General features: G+C 32.6%; 1 long non-coding RNA gene across 2 annotated transcripts in view; it reads right to left on the bottom strand.

Annotated features, from left to right (window-relative positions):
• Positions 1-14,530, bottom strand: part of LOC128202412 (uncharacterized) — a 57,270-nt gene extending 42,740 nt beyond the window's left edge. The window contains exon 1 of one of the 2 annotated variants that reach the window (XR_008253763.1): positions 13,723-14,530. This is a non-coding gene — a long non-coding RNA (uncharacterized LOC128202412). The remainder of the gene's footprint in view (positions 1-13,722) is intronic. The other variant, XR_008253762.1, reaches the window with a different exon arrangement.
• Between the last annotated feature and the right edge of the window lie 2,101 nt (positions 14,531-16,631).

Genomic DNA, 16,631 nt, shown 5'->3' with positions numbered 1-16,631 from the left:
TACCATGACATAACAAACTTAATCTACGCCCGGAAATCAAACTCCGACTTATCTTTATTGTAATAATTAAAATTTTGAAATCTGTTTAATGCCTTTTACATCACAGTAGAAGATAGGAAATGTATTTTATTTAAATTAATTCGAATCTGATCGGATCGGATATTTTAGTTCTGCTTGAAATTTTATCTGGCGTATGATAGGTATATGAAGTAGTAATCTTTTAAATTATTCTTTTAGATTATACATCTATATTTAAATTGAATATCAAGTATCAAAAACGTACCAAAAAATGGTTAACATAACTAGGAAGCGTGGGTAATATATAGCAATAACTATATATTGCAGTTACAGTATATATATCTATATATTTGCCAAATAATGGCTATATTAAACATCGATAATCTAATATATAATATCGATCGTATTTACTACAGATATCAGACTGGTATGATCGATATCGAAATGGGTAATGACCTTTTTTCACCATCAATGTTTAGAAACCCAATATATAGATATCAGAGCGCTACAAACATTACGCATGCCTAATAACTAGTAATAATTTATTTATAGTCCAAATAATTATACATAATGAGACTCTGATATTTCGAGTTATTTTGTCATATAGTGCATACTTTCACGTGTTACAATTCGGAATTAGAACTTTTTTTTTAAACTAATATTCTGAATTTTGAAAGACGTTTGTAGAGATTATTATTCATTTTTTTTTTATTCAACTTGGAATGGCAAACAAGCTGACGGCCCACATGATGGAAAGTGGTAACCGTCGCCTATAGACATGAGCAGTACCATGGACACGACAGAGTATACTGTTTCGCCCGTGATACCCCCATGCGTTGCCATTCCTGAGGACTCAGTTGTTATTCCTCTGTACCCTGTAAATTCACGCCATATCCTACCCTTCCGAAACCGAAACACAGCCATGAAAACACAACTGCTTTACGGTTGAAACACGAATGGGACAGAGGTACCCGAGAAAACGACTTTTGTACAAAGTCTCCCTCTGTTATGTGAGATTAAGCGAAATTAACGGTTATAACAGCATTGTTTAGACGATGTGAAAATTGCTTTCGCGAGATTACTAACTCCACATACAGAAACATTAACTAGAGTGGATCGATAAGAGCTTAATAACTAAGTCGAGTCGAGACTGCAAACTACCATCTATACATTGTAGATCAATGTCGAAGCTCCTACAGCGGAAGGCTTCGCTGAAATCACTGATATCGTCAATCTCTGATACACACAACACCTTAAGCCATAATAAACACATAAAGCCATTACACCTCAGTATGTGTCTATAGTATCTACAAGTATATATCTATAAGTATGTTTTTTCTCGTCCTAAGATTATAAATATGAATGTTTGTATGTTTGTTACTCAATCACGCTGAAAAAGCTAATTAAATTTAAACTCAGATAAACCATATCGTAGTTTAGCAGATTACTATATTATAGATTATTTTATATAATGAATGACATGTAATACTGTCGATGTACCAATAAATAAATAATAGTTCATCTGAGCAAAGCCGCGAAATTCAACTAGTAATGAATAAAAAAGAAACTAAACTACTACTATTAAATCTACATGTAACCAAAACAATATGACGTGTCAACTAAATAGCAATTAGGATTTTGCATAATCATTCGTTAGATCAGTGTTTTTCAATCTTTTTCATGTCACGAACCCCTTAGTATAGGTGGGGAAAGGGATTGTTAGCATTGGAGTTTGAGAACCCCATTGCTAGCAATATGGCCTATTAGGTTGACCTCCACGTGATTCCCCCTGGAAACCATTGTGAACAATTCTTGTTGAATTCGTCACGATGGGCTAACTGACCTCCTTCATCCTCACCTGTCATCCTTCACTGGCGCCCTACTGGTGTATACCGATAGCGCGGGTGGAGTTACCACTCCATTATCACTCATTAAAAAGAAAACCCCTTAGTACGTAAAAATATTTTGCGACTCCCTACCCCCCACGGTTTCTAACCTGTATATATTTTATTATATTACAAATATTTAATTCGTACATTTGTATTCATACTTAGGTATAGGTTCAATAAACAATACATAATTAAATATCTAAAACAAATATTAATTACTTCTTGTGAAACCGTTGTTTTTTTACGGCTTGCTACCCTAGTAGGGTATATTAAAATGGTGAAAATTAGCAATAATATGACACGATAGTTACGATAGTTTACAAACGGCCGAACCGATTTGAATAAACATTAATACACGAGTAGGTTATATCCTAATTTAACATATAGGATATGTACTTTGCATACTAAACGTGAGTAAAGTCGCAGAAAATAGCTTATATATATATAACACGCTATTTTATAATTTTCTCACGAAAAAAGATAACGAGCACTGCGCGGGGCAATTCCGCAGGAAACGCCTATAAAGGTATCCAGTATATGTATGTGTTACTTTACAAAAGCATATTTATGTAAATGTATTAAAACTTCGCTACACAATAGAACTGGTCTCTATTATTTTCTGAAACTAAACCAGCCTATAGCCAGTTATAAAATCAATTAAAATATCATTATTTGTAAATAAGCCTCAGTAAAATACATCGTCACTTTAAATTCTAATTCTGTAAAAACTAAATACTTCAATCCTTACTAATAATACGTGGATTCAGGCTGATTTTTATCCTGATCAACAAAATTTATATCAATTTCACGGGCGAAGTCGCGGGAAAAGATTAATATTGTCACGTTTTATTATTTTTTTATGTAAATTCCAACTTTCTAAAGAGTTAATAACATTCCAATTCTGTACATAAGTAGATAGTAATAAAATTAAGTAATAATAGTAAACTTACATTGATAATACCAAGTTTAACAAATTACACATTCTACATAATCATATGCTGATGCATTGATGCCACAGTAGTCATGATATAACCATAAAAAAATATAACTAGATCTTAAAGTACTAATTACATTGGATTCTAATCATAGCATAAATTTTTCTAACTGCAGTAGCGGGCTTTAGCTCGTTACAAAATGCCCAAGGCGATATTTCGAATCCTGAGCTATTCGAATTTAATAAACAAACTACCGGGCTTATCGCTGAATTGTAATTTCGATTGATTGTCTATGGTTGTAATTTTAAAATCAACCCATAAATAACCATATAACAAAATATTGATATATTTTTAAATTCAGTAATATTTAAAAAAAACACAATCACGCTATTTGATAAATAATTAATTAATTACACATGTAATATCAAATAATGTAAAGAGGTTTACATATCGATTTTTTTTTATTTTTTATTTTTTTTTATTTAAGAGTTTCCTCTTGTTAGACCACTAACTCATGTATTCTCTTCAGCCAGCTCTATTCCAGGCCATGTTTTCACCTCACTATATGACATGACACCTAGTGCTTCTGTTATTTGTCCCGTGTATCATTTCTCAGTCTTCTCCCTTTCTCTTCTGTCCTCTATTTTTGCCTTCTAATATGCAATTTATTATTAGCAACCAAAAAAACATATTTAGTCTAAATTAATACGTATAAATTAGTTGCCTACCGTTATATATAATTTATTATATATTTATGATATATTTACATTAAAGCTAATATGATAAAATGATTTATCAGTTAAAATCAAATTGACAATCAGTACTATACCATTTCACCATGAAATATAATTTAATGTCTATACACAATTCGTAATTAAGTTCCCTTCTTAATGGTATTGACTTCTTAATAAATGAATGCCCTGTTGAGATATAAATATTGAATTGAAATGCCAATTTATTATAAACTGCTACTGTAATACCAATCTAATCGATCGATATTTTTAGAGTTCCGTAACGTAGTGATCAAAACGAAAAACTTGCAATATTTGTTGTAGTGAATTAAAGTGAAATAAAGGATTTTTGCGTCTATTATATGATTTTAATGATAAAACAGATCTTTATTTATCAATAACGATAATTAGTAGACACATATTAAAATGAGATTATCAAAGACAAACAGTAAAAAAAAATATTTTCTATTTTTGTCGTGTGCCACTTATTTGTATTGTGATGCAGACAACGCCTTAATTTATGCATTTTAAATCTTTATAATAATACAGTAAAAAAATTGTAACTCAAATATAAAATTACGTTATTGTAATAAATTTTGTTTCATTATATTATTTTTTATTTATTTTATTTCCTACCAAGCGCGGTAACTACTGGCAAAATCTCACAATAGGGTAAGGCCTAATTTTGGCAGTGGATCATCATCATAACAGCTGATGTTATGATGATGATTAAATTTTATCAAGCTTTTTATATTCAACTGCATTTTAGATATGATTAAAAATCTAAAATAAGAAAGTTGCAAATGATAATAACAAAACATGCAACGGAACCCTATGAATATTTATATGACACAATCATGGCCAATTTATTTTATTTCTAGCTATCCATTCTATCCGTTTCCATATCCCGATCATGACAATAATTTATTTGCAAACAATTGCAAAGTGATTAATGTTTAATTTCAATTATAAAGTAATTCATTTGTTACTTGTTACAGTCCATAAAAAGCTTATTATGGTTACTTATCATATATATTCAGTTACCAATTTTAATAAAAAACAGATCAAGCGACTACATCCAAAAAAGAATTAATAACAGTAAAAAATAATCGAGTATAAAGTAAACAAAAAATATTACTTTATGCAGATAAAGTTAGAAATATCTTTGACATAAAGACGTTTGCGAATTACCTCGGTTTCCCCCATTGAACTCACAGTACTCGCGTTAACTTCTGTAAGTGGATCTGCGATGTGCAGGTTGTATTGCAACATATTACATACTACAATTGCATCTAAGGAAATATCTATAACTAATAATGCAATAATAAGTCACAGAATATATAATCGTCCGCTTGGATAAGTTGTTCAACTTATCCCGATCATTCAATCGGGATTAAAAGTAGCCTAAATTTTTCTCCGTTCCATAGATTACATGTATATCAAATTTCATAAAAATTAGTTAAGTCGTTAAGGTGTTATGAAGCAACAAACAAACTCACTTTCACATTAATAATATTTGTAAGTATTATTGTTTAAGGTTACATTTAGTAACTTCGTATTAGTAAAAAAAATCTTAAAGGATTTTATATCTATTTTATCATTTTGCAAATTTATGGACTTTATAATCAGCTGATCATCCCTAATTACCATTTATCTCCGAGACAATCTAAATTTGATTACTGAAATAGAAACTCTGTTATAGTTAACGTAGAGATACATATATAGCGGAAATCCTTCATGCCACCTTTTGGCTTCATTATCAGATCAGTACTTAAATATGAGTTTTATTTAACTGTAATACATTTTAGTCAATTCTGATAACGGAAATTTTAACTTTAACAAGATATCTCTAATTTTACAAACAAAAAAAATGCTTGTTCCACCATATAGATATTTAAATTCATCTATGGGTTTTATTCCATTTTCTAGATTGAATTTTTTATATGTTTCATTTTATATCTCTATTTCAACTAATTACACATATAAATTGGTTGACTGGTAGAGAACACCGTCCGGTGTTAAGTCTGCCATATGTACATAGAATTTCACTGTGCATTAAAGTTTAAATAAATTTATAAAAAAATATGAGTTCCCTAAAAACCGCTATAATTCTTTCATATTTTACCATTCACCAGCTTTAAAATTATTCCACCGTCCACAATTTGCAATTAAAACAAATCAGAAACTTAAAACATTACCAACTATTATACCCTATTAGTAACTAAACTGAAACAATAGTTTAAATTTGATAAATATAATACAATAAAGTCGAAGTACTGTAATCAATTTTAGCGCTCGCTCCACGGTTTCTAGTTTCGAGCGGGCCACGTTCGTGGCTGCAAAATAAAATATTGCCTCAGCCGCCGTTTTATTGTTCCGTTGATTAGAAAGCCTGAAACCGAGCGAGTGAGCGTTTAAGAAATTAATTAAGTTAATTGTGTTACACGGCAGACGCGTGTCGAACTGAAAAATATCTATCGAATGTTATAAATGAAATTGAGTTAGTAGAAAATTCTAATAATGATGAAGACAATTCAATAGAATCGATTTCGTGTTCATTACATTTGAATAAATATAGACTTTTTCTAATTTATGCCAATATTTCTGTATTTTATACTGTAATATAAATATCTTGTTTCAATTTTAAAATATTACAATAACCTCACATAAATCTGAGAGAGATATATTAAGTTTCCGTTGTGGAGTCGTCTATACATGTTACTTGAAATAATGCTTTTGCTTTATCTTTAGAAACAATTAGCAATAAAAGAAATATTAAGAAGATATCTAAAATTACACAATGTATTATTAGTTTTTCTTATAACTTCTGCGTACCTACTTCCGTGTGAACTCATTTTACGGCACCAAATGAGGAGATCCGATCGCCAACGTTACCTTCAATTAAGCTCAACAATACACAATATCAAGAGGTTCTTATATAAAAATATAATTGTTGCCTGCGAAAGTGGCCTACGCAATATCCACCAAAGAAAAAATAGCCCATCACTCAAACAATCATCACCCAGACAAAAGGGCCGAAACAGTTAGACTTTGTATTGCAACAGACCGTCGACCGTGTCATTATGACGCGACAAACTAAGCTAGAGCTTCCTCACCGCTCTTAGCCGTCATCGATAGTACGCTGAAGGGGAAGGAAGATATGTTTTGAGGGATCATCGTTGGTTGGTTGGGAACGCTAAATCTCAAGCATTTGTGGTGGCCGCGTAGTTTCTCCCAATTACATCGTCTCTAGCCGGCGATTGGCCGCCACGAGGAATCCGGCCTGTCGTGACTGTGATAAAAAAAACTGACGCAAATTGCCGATACGCCTCGTGCACACAATTTCATGCTTCGACTTCTTATAAAACTGTTCAAATTCGTCATATTTTCAGTAACATTTGATTTGAAGTGAGTGGATCTTTCGCTGAACGTATTTATAAAATCGTCATTGGAGTCATAATTGGAATTGCTGGAATACCAATTGTCATTAATCGAAGATACAACAAATTAAATATATATACTCAACAGAGTGATAAATTATTTTCATTTTTAAATATATTATTAAATCAAGAATCTCTACTTACAATTGATTCACGTATAAAACATTAAGCTCTAGACATCGTATTATTTTATAGATCAACTGATGAGAGTGAGACCGCGAGGCTTCCGTTCCTAGAATCCTTTTTATAAACCATACGATTTCTTCTTAGAACGACTCTCGCCTTCTGTTCGCTTTGTCACAAAGACATTGATTAATAATTATTACAAATAATTCAATAACAAAAGAGCAAATTAGTTTGTGATTTATTGTTATTAAATTATTCACTAGTCTTACAATGAAAATCTCAAGGCTCATCCAAATCTCATCTTTACAAATGTGAATGAAACGAAAATTAATTATTATCACCTCAGAGTCAGCTAATGGCTATTTAATGTTGTAAAATAGTTGGGACATAGTTGAATTGTATTATTAAATAGTTGGGTTCTCGATTGTAAATAGATATATAGATACTCTTTATTGTTTCCTCCAAAAGATTACAATAGTAAACTTATTATATTGTTCTAATTGTAGTTTTTGTGTGTATTTATCATCGACACTAACACTGATCTTGACTTGTACATTTGTCTCGAAAGGTTATGAGAACGATGCTATTTGTAAGCTCCGCCTGTTGTCTGCTCGCTTCTTACCCACCTCTGATCGCTATCGACTTTAGCTAGAGCGGTGGCGATCATAAAACGAATTGCATTTTATTCTAAGCTTTCATTTGTGAAAAACCAATCAGATCTAGAGACTTGCAAGGAGTCATTAATGATTAGTTTTAGATACAAATTGACGTTGCGAAGATATTACGAAAGTACACCAACTGACATGAAAGGAAAGGTTTAATTTATTTAAAGAATATATTGATCAAATGAGATCATGCTAAATGCTTTATAATGATTGTGTATAAGTTCGTAATCAATTAAGTTGATTATTAAAAATTCAAAATTTCTGACTGAATGATCAGCTTTCTAGAAGAAAAAAGGAAATCACTGTTTCTGAGATTGCGAATTAATTTCGAAGGAAATCCGCTCGTGCTCGTTGTTAATTGTTATCTCGAACTATAGATATAATAATATCTTTACATGACGTACTGAAATAAAAAACTACCTGTAAATGTATATATAAACCAAACCGACAACGGAAATCCATAAAATAATATTTTTAATAAACCCTAATTAAACCTTTTCGTAAGAGTAAGCTAATGTCTTCCTAAATAAAAAAAATACCCGTGTTCAACAGTGAGACAGTTACAATATTACATTTAATGTAATATTGTTAAAAGTAATTATATTCTTTGTTTTACTGTCTTTTATAAAAAAATAATAATAATGGGAACACAAATAAAGCTTTTAATACTTTATCTAATCTAAATCTAAACAATATATATTGGTTGTCTAATCTGACACTATTTTAAATGGTGAAACTAATCTAATAGTTTGTCTATGGTAACCCTTTAATAGTGGGGGGAAAGGGATTATTAGTAATGGAGACTGAGAATCCCATTGCTATCAATATACCCAACCAGGTCGACCTCCTCGCAGTTCCCCCTAAAAACTATTATGATAAATTCCAGATGAATTCATCATGATGGGCTAACTGGCCTGATTTCATCCTCATCGATCACCCTTCACTGGTACCCCGCCAGCGTATCCCGTTACCCCAGGCGGGGTTACCATTCCATTTTCATCCAATAAAAAAAATCCTTTAATAGTCAATTTATCTTTAAACTGTTCTGATTTACTGATATTTTAGACTACCAAAAAATTACATTGCAAACCATAGAAAAATAACTATAGAAACAATGTTAAACATGGTGGAAAACCAATGTCAATTGATTGACGTTAGTTGGGGCAATGACATATGAAGAACGCTTAATACCTGTCAAACTTATAGGGTTTCTTATGACACAAAAATATGTTTATAAATGAAAACAATCACTTATAAACATATTTTCGTGCCTTATATCTTTTTTCTTCTAAAATCCCTTTACAGTTTAAACAATAAATTACATAGCAGAAATTATTGCTACATGCAAAAAAATTACTATTTATATTTTAAATAGTATAATAACTCTATATATAATAATATATTTATTTACTAAAATAAATATTAATAAATTAACTTATACTTAAAAAAAAATAATAAATGACTATAAAAGCGTAATAGTTATGATTGTAAATATAATAATTTATATGATTATTATACCTAAGGACGTAATGTAATAAACAGAAAAAACAGTTGAAAATATTTTTGTGTCAATATACTACTCAATTTATTATTGAAAAAAAAATTAATTCTCAAATTAATATTGAAAAAAATTGACTCAGTCTATTGCTTTTACCCTATATTTCCATTAACGTTAGAAGTTGCTTCTATTTTTTTAAGATTCTGTACATTTACAGAGTCCAAACAAACTTTTTTCCTTTCACGAAGAAGGAACAACCTATCCAAATATTTAAAATCTGTAACCTCACTCGATCAGTACACGAATTTCTTTCTAAAATCGCTTGATATATACATAATTGGAACACACACACGCATTTTTTTTACATATTTAGATGAGTATACCAGTGTCTACATAAGCTAAAGAACACACACAGTATTGGAAACGGTAGTTAAGTGTATTTACCAATAAACGATCATTAAATGAGGTAGTATTCACGATGATGATTTAATTTTAAACCTAGGAAAATAACATCAACCACTTATTAGCATCTAATACATATTAATAGGATCTTATTAAAAATGTCCCGAATGCGAACCAGTAGAGAGCGATGTCAATGACCTTGCAAGTGGAAATCCACAAGTTCAAAGTTTTAGGAGACGAGTTCGACAAGGTCGACAGATTCGATAGGTGCTAGTTGAGCAAAGGTCATGATAGGTAATACAGTTCAACTACACTCATACGAAAACTTGAATATTTGAAGACGTTTCTATAGAGATTGTTTAAACAAAATTAGCGAGGTTAATTACTGTACTAATAACTAGTAGTTTTGTGTTATTTTTTCAGTACTAATGTTGGTGAAACTTATGTTGATAAAAATACCAATTTTGATATTCGTGTCAACGTTTTGTGAAGAGGACTTGCCACCAGTAGTAAAGACTCTACTGTTAGTAAAGATTAACCCTCCTCTGTTACTATGAATGTCTATATACTGTTAGAAAAAAATAATAAAACGATGATACTAATGATGGGAATAATCCTTAACACAACGGTGAATAGTCGAATATAACACTAATTCAATCGCTACTGAGTTTTGTATTAAACAAAATTGTTTTAACTAAATCTGGTACTAGTACCTTTATTTTCTGGTACTAGTACACATTATTTAACATAATTAGAAAAAAAAAATATTGCAAAGCAACTTTAATGCAAATTAATATTAAAATATTATGGTAAATTTTACTGCCACTATCATTTTTATATTTTTGTCTATGATTAGTTTTAGTATCTACCGTCGGCTTTACTAAAAATGTAATATATCTTGAAACTAAAAATTCCATTCGAGTTTAAATTCAAATTCAGAATTCCATTTCAACGACAAATTATTCACATAATTCTGACTTTTTATAGTCAAACATGCTATTACTGGGTCGTAATACTGAATATAACTTACCATCCCATACAAGGAAGGTCTAGATCTAACCTCTCTTGAAGGCCGTGATAATGAATCTAATAAAACGTGCGCTCACAATTAGTCTTTGCATTACTATTCAATATTTTTCTAGTTGCATATATGGTAATGATGTAATTTACTAATAGCATGATTTTGCGATCTATTGTATATAAAGGAGTCTACAGTTATTTTAAAAATAATAAAAAAAAATCTTTCTTTTCACCATTTTTCACGGGAAAATTTGATTGAAATTCAGTTTTTGATTTGTGTGTGTTTTTAATTCTGTAAAGCTGGTATAGGTACTAGTACTATAGGCGCCTGCAACACTAGTGCGATGCCGACCCTGAAGAAACCTTAATACACTATTTTTGAAAAATCTCATACTGTAGTCTCTAGGAAAAACCTCGGCACTGCCTGTCCATACATTCCACAGTTCTAGCGTGTGAGTATGAAATCCCTGTCTATGTCAATGATAAAAGGTGGCGCGCAGTCTTATGAAAAATATTCTATATTATATAAAAAATATTATAATAGTAATTAAAATGAAATAAAAAGTTGTGATACTAACTTTAATCGTTCAATTTGACAGAAATAAATCGATAGAGACAAAGTCTCAAACCCAAAGCGAACGAGTCGTCATAAACGTTTCATTTGTAATCACGACAAAAATATATACAATGGCTGAACAAATCACAGAATGAGGAAAACTAGTTGATCAGGTTCTAGAATTTTTTCAGCGTTCATACAAAAATTTCGTATTGTCACGCAGTACCAACCCGCGGGCGACGAAGCGAGGCGGCGCGGCGGGAAAAAACAACCTATTCATATACTATAATAGCTTCTACATGAACGCAGGCAGGAGTTACTAAGCTCACGGATAAGGTATCTAGGATGCCTACTATCATATATGCACTCGTATGACATCTATTTAAATAAAATTATGAATTAAAGATGAAGAATCCTTTATTCTGTGTCATACTAAGAATTATCTACTATATTTCTTTATTTCGCAGAACATAGAGTGCATTGTAGCAAAGGCCTCCTTCAATTCTTTCCAATAGTTTCTATCCCGTGCGGCTCTACTCCAGTTTAGACCTGCTGTTTAGTTTAGATCATCTTCCCAGCGTCTCTGAGGACGGCGTCTTTTTCTTTTAGTATCCCATGGGCATCTAACCCGTATGATATATTAGTAATGGAGACTGAGAATCCCATTGCTAGCAATATACCCAACCAGGTCGACCTCCTCGCGGTTCCCCCTGGAAACTATCATGGTTAATTCCTGATGAATTCATCATGATGTTTCCATTCTCATCTATCACCCTTTACTGGTGCCTCGCCAGCGTATCCCGTTAGCGCAGGCGGGGTTACCATACCATTTTCACACATAAAGAAAAATAAAACCGTATGATATCTAATTATGAATTAGTATATATTTATTTATAATTATATTTTCCTTATTGCTCTAATAAACTCATAATAATAAATTACCAATTAACTTATTTACCTTTTATGGAATTGTCTTTAGTATAATTATAATTAACATCACTACCAAATTTATTTGATCATTAAAATCAAATCATAAATGTATTATATTAACTTTAGGGTTGACAACTATTAAACGACACAGTTCTTTCATTATTTATTTATTTATTTATATGCGCGATATACCGTGAAGTCCCGGTATAGAATAGGCCACCCCTTCCTTTCCAGTGTCGTAAGAGGCGGCTAAAAGAAAGCCAGGGATGGGCAGCAGCGTCCCTCTTTAAACATCTCTAAAGCCTAACTGCGGTTGCCAATCCGTCTGCCAACATTGGCAACAACTAGCAACCCCCTTATAAAGGCTTATATTCAGCAGTGAACAGTTAAAGGCTGATATAATGATAATAATGATGCACGATATATCGTATTCAAATAGCCAATCTCTTGCAATGTTAAAATAAAATAATAAACGACTAAATTCTACTGACTCTTTTACTACTAAACAATTTTTAATAAGTGCATTTCGTTATAATATTATTATTATTGTTTCGCATATTTTTACATTTTTAAATCACGTTATCATTTGAGAGAAATTTTAAATAAAAGAACATATTAGCCAAACTATGTGTCGATACAGTTGTGGAATTACTAAATACTCTACCATTTTACTCTTTTCCATGCCCATTGTTCTTTATACCTCATGGTTATTTTATCTCACATTTGCTCGATATTATTTTAGATAGACGATCCTGCACGCATCTAATCGATTAGATACGATTCCGGAGAGCTCTTGATAATTGTATTGATCCAAATAGCTGTATAACTGAATGGAACATCTATGTTTATTAGATATCTACATTGCTTTTCTCTCTTAGATGCATTTCGCTATATAAGAAATAAATTTATAACAATTTATTTATTATATTGCAGGTACTGTCGCGTCATATTCAATTTCAGTATGAAATGCCTCCTTTACAAGTTTATAAGTTAGTGGTATTACATACATTGTAAAGGTGCTCCACTGTAGGTACTTGTAATATCACATCTATTGTTGATAAGTAAATATTGAAAGTTGAAATGACGCGAATTATTTATTCTTCTTACAACTGCATAGCTCTTGTTTGAAGTTATCAAATTCACTTAGAAAATGCAGATAGAAAAAAAATGTATGTGAAAAACACAGTAACTGAAATATACGAAATACAAAAGAACAATGACCCAGATCCAGCGGTGATAACTATCGGCGTGACGCATATGTGGAATCGATAACAGTGAGTGTGTAACATGCACGCACCGGCGGACGTTATCGCGCCAATATTTACCGAATCAACAGCAACACGCGAAATGACGCGCTCGCGACCGTGTGAACGGGCCGGATACTACGGCACACTAATTGTATTAGGACCCTTAACACGCCATATATCTCGTGTTATAGCCACCGAAAGGGCGACCTCTTTCAAAAGAACACCAGGACGTGTTGAGAAAATATAAAAACTTCATTATACCTACCTATTCAAAGGCCGGCAGCTGCATCGAAACGGAACGGCAGATGCGCGTGAGCAACCGACGCTGTTATTACAGAAACGACAAAAACCAGCCGGTCTCAAAGTTGGAAAGCGTTTCACTAAGAGTTGGACGACTTACCAGCGGCTGAACATCGTGATGACTGTGGCAGCGGTGGCGCACTCACAAACAGCACACGTGCACGAACGCCGCGGTCGCGCACCTGTCGCGGAATGACTGGCCATTTCCATATTTGATTCTATTTATCAACGGGCGAGGCGCGCGCGCAGCCCGACGCCTCGAGGTGGACTGGCAGCCGCCGCGCGCGCTACCTGCGATCACCTGTCCCCCTCCCCACTACCAGGAACCGGATGGTATTCCAAAAACAAAACGGCCAACAAAGGACGTGCCGCGAATGTTCGCGCCGCCACCGGTCGGATCTACTGAGGGCCGCCGGGGGCTCGCCGGCCGGACCCCTGTTTAAACAGATACAGTGACACCTGACACATTCGCCGAAGCTGCCCCCACTAATAGCTTGAATGATTTACGAGTATCCGATAATATGTCTTCGGACAATTTTGACTCAGCAGTTCGATGCACTCACAACGAATACCGTATACATATTGTTGGGATTAACGATAATACGAAAAACAATCGATTTGATGACCCACAAAAGGTACTCGATCATCGATTGACAACACAAGTATAAAGAATGATTGCACAATCGATTTATTGAAACACATATAAACACAAACAATGGCATCCGAACGAATTGATTTCGTTTGTTACTAATAACAGTGATTTGGTTTCATTTATTTACACGTTGGATCCTGTTGTAAAACGGATGAATGATAGACGACTGGCGGTGCTTTTCAACGTTATCAACAAAATTCTATCGGTACTCCACTATTGATATGCTATCGATTCGTTCAATAAGGTTATAATTAAATTTTACTATCGTGATTTCGTCTCTAGGTTTTATTTTATTTATACATTCATGCTCTATGTGTTTACCAATTTCTTCTTTTTAAGCTCTTTCGATAATTTATCATCACATCAGCAGTTAACTGTCCACTGCTGAACATAGGCCTCCTCCAAAAGCTGGGTTTTTTTTTCAATTGTTGTCACGCTTGACAGAAATGTTGGCAACCGCAGTTAGGCTTTTGGTGATGTTTAAAGCATCCCTACTGTCCATCACACGACCACTAGTTTCCTTAGTCGCTTCTACGATACCCACGGGAAATAAAAAGGTGGCCTATTCTATGCCTGGACCACACGGCGACCTTTCTACACTTCCTATTACACGTACCTACTCATCACTAATCAATCGTCTTCATTACTGTAATGTTAATTAAAAAAGTCACTTGTGAAATAAATTACGTAAACACAATTTCTCTATGTCAAAGTCCACATTTCTACCAAACTGCAAACTCTTCGAAATTCCGTACAAGACACGGTTTGGTCTGCATTAGAAAATAAAAAATTATGTCATTTCAACAAATAATTTGCAATTCACGAAACGTCTATAAATGTGTCATGCACTAAACTAAAAATAAACAAAAGTAATCATTTGTTATTTTATTTATTTATTAATAAAATGTTCACTTTCTTTATTACTCAATCTGATGACCGAATGAGAATAGATTGAAGTCACAGCTCCTTTTCGTTCCCAGGGCGTCGTGAAAAGTAATTAAACGAACAAAGCATGATGAATAAAACAGTATCACCATATGCCAGTGCAAAATGAGAAAAACTCGAAATAATATCCCAAACCAAAATGCCTAGTGGTAATAGTAAACTAGTATTTTTTTCTCTTATGGAAAAAATGGTTCTCCTCTAATGGTCTGTCCAGTTCTAGAGTTAGGACATACGAGTAAGCATCCTCAGTTTCCAGAGACATTACAGTTTCTGACAAGTATACCCACCTCAACTGCAGTGTGCTAATTCTTTCTATTCCCCATAAATCAATTATTCCTTTTTACTAACTTCCTTTACTCATTCTCAATGTCCTTTTTGCTTAATCCTTTTCTCCATACCCGCTACCTTCAGTATGAGTTTACTCGTATTGGTGGTCTAATACGGATAAATGCATTCCCAAGAAAAGTTGACGTCAGCCAAGCGGCTGGTCGTAAATTCAGAAGCCAAAAACCTTGTGTAATATAAATAAAATCACCAACCCCAAATCATTCAGATAAAGACAGGAAGATGATGATGATGGAAAGTGATATGCATTAATAGTAATAGAACGTTTTTTTTTTTTTTTTTTTTTTTTTTTTTTTATACTACTTAATAGAACGATGGAAAGTAGTAACATAGACATGAGCAGTACCATGGACATTGAGAGATACTTTCTTAAAAATGTAATAAACCTACACCGAAAAAAAAGTGAAAAAAGGAAATAATGTCATTAATAAAAAATAATATTTTTATAGTTGTCATTTTCGAAATCTTGGGAACTAAAAAATATGAACAATGCTGGAGGTGTGCTCTATTTTCCAAACAAAAGAAACTACAACTAGAGATTTTTCCTTTTTTAATACATCTAAATCATATATTAAAAACTTTTTCTTTTAAAACCTTACAAATATAAAATTTACAACTATCATAAACAGACAGTGAGTTTTAAGAATTACGTTGACATGGCATAAAGCGAATCGCGATAAACGCAAGAGGTGAGCTGTCGCAACCGATAGCCACCACGTCACGGCGCAGCCTGATAACAATGTTACATTCTAAAACTATTTTTATACGTCTTTCTTATTGTATTACAATTTTTCAGCGACTTTTCAGTACAACTTACACTTTTATACGTATAGAATAAACATTCTATAACGAAAATCTTTATAACATTTACACTTAGAAATAATTAACAAGTATTTTTACTTGAAAGTGTTTCCTCACTCAAATGGAGTTAG

This window comes from Galleria mellonella, unplaced genomic scaffold (assembly GCF_026898425.1).
Source record: "Galleria mellonella isolate WM207_F2 unplaced genomic scaffold, CSIRO_AGI_GalMel_v1 utg93, whole genome shotgun sequence".
NCBI lineage: Eukaryota > Metazoa > Arthropoda > Insecta > Lepidoptera > Pyralidae > Galleria > Galleria mellonella.
The sequence above is the reverse complement of the archived record's forward strand: the minus strand, read 5'-3'. Positions and strand labels throughout refer to the sequence as shown.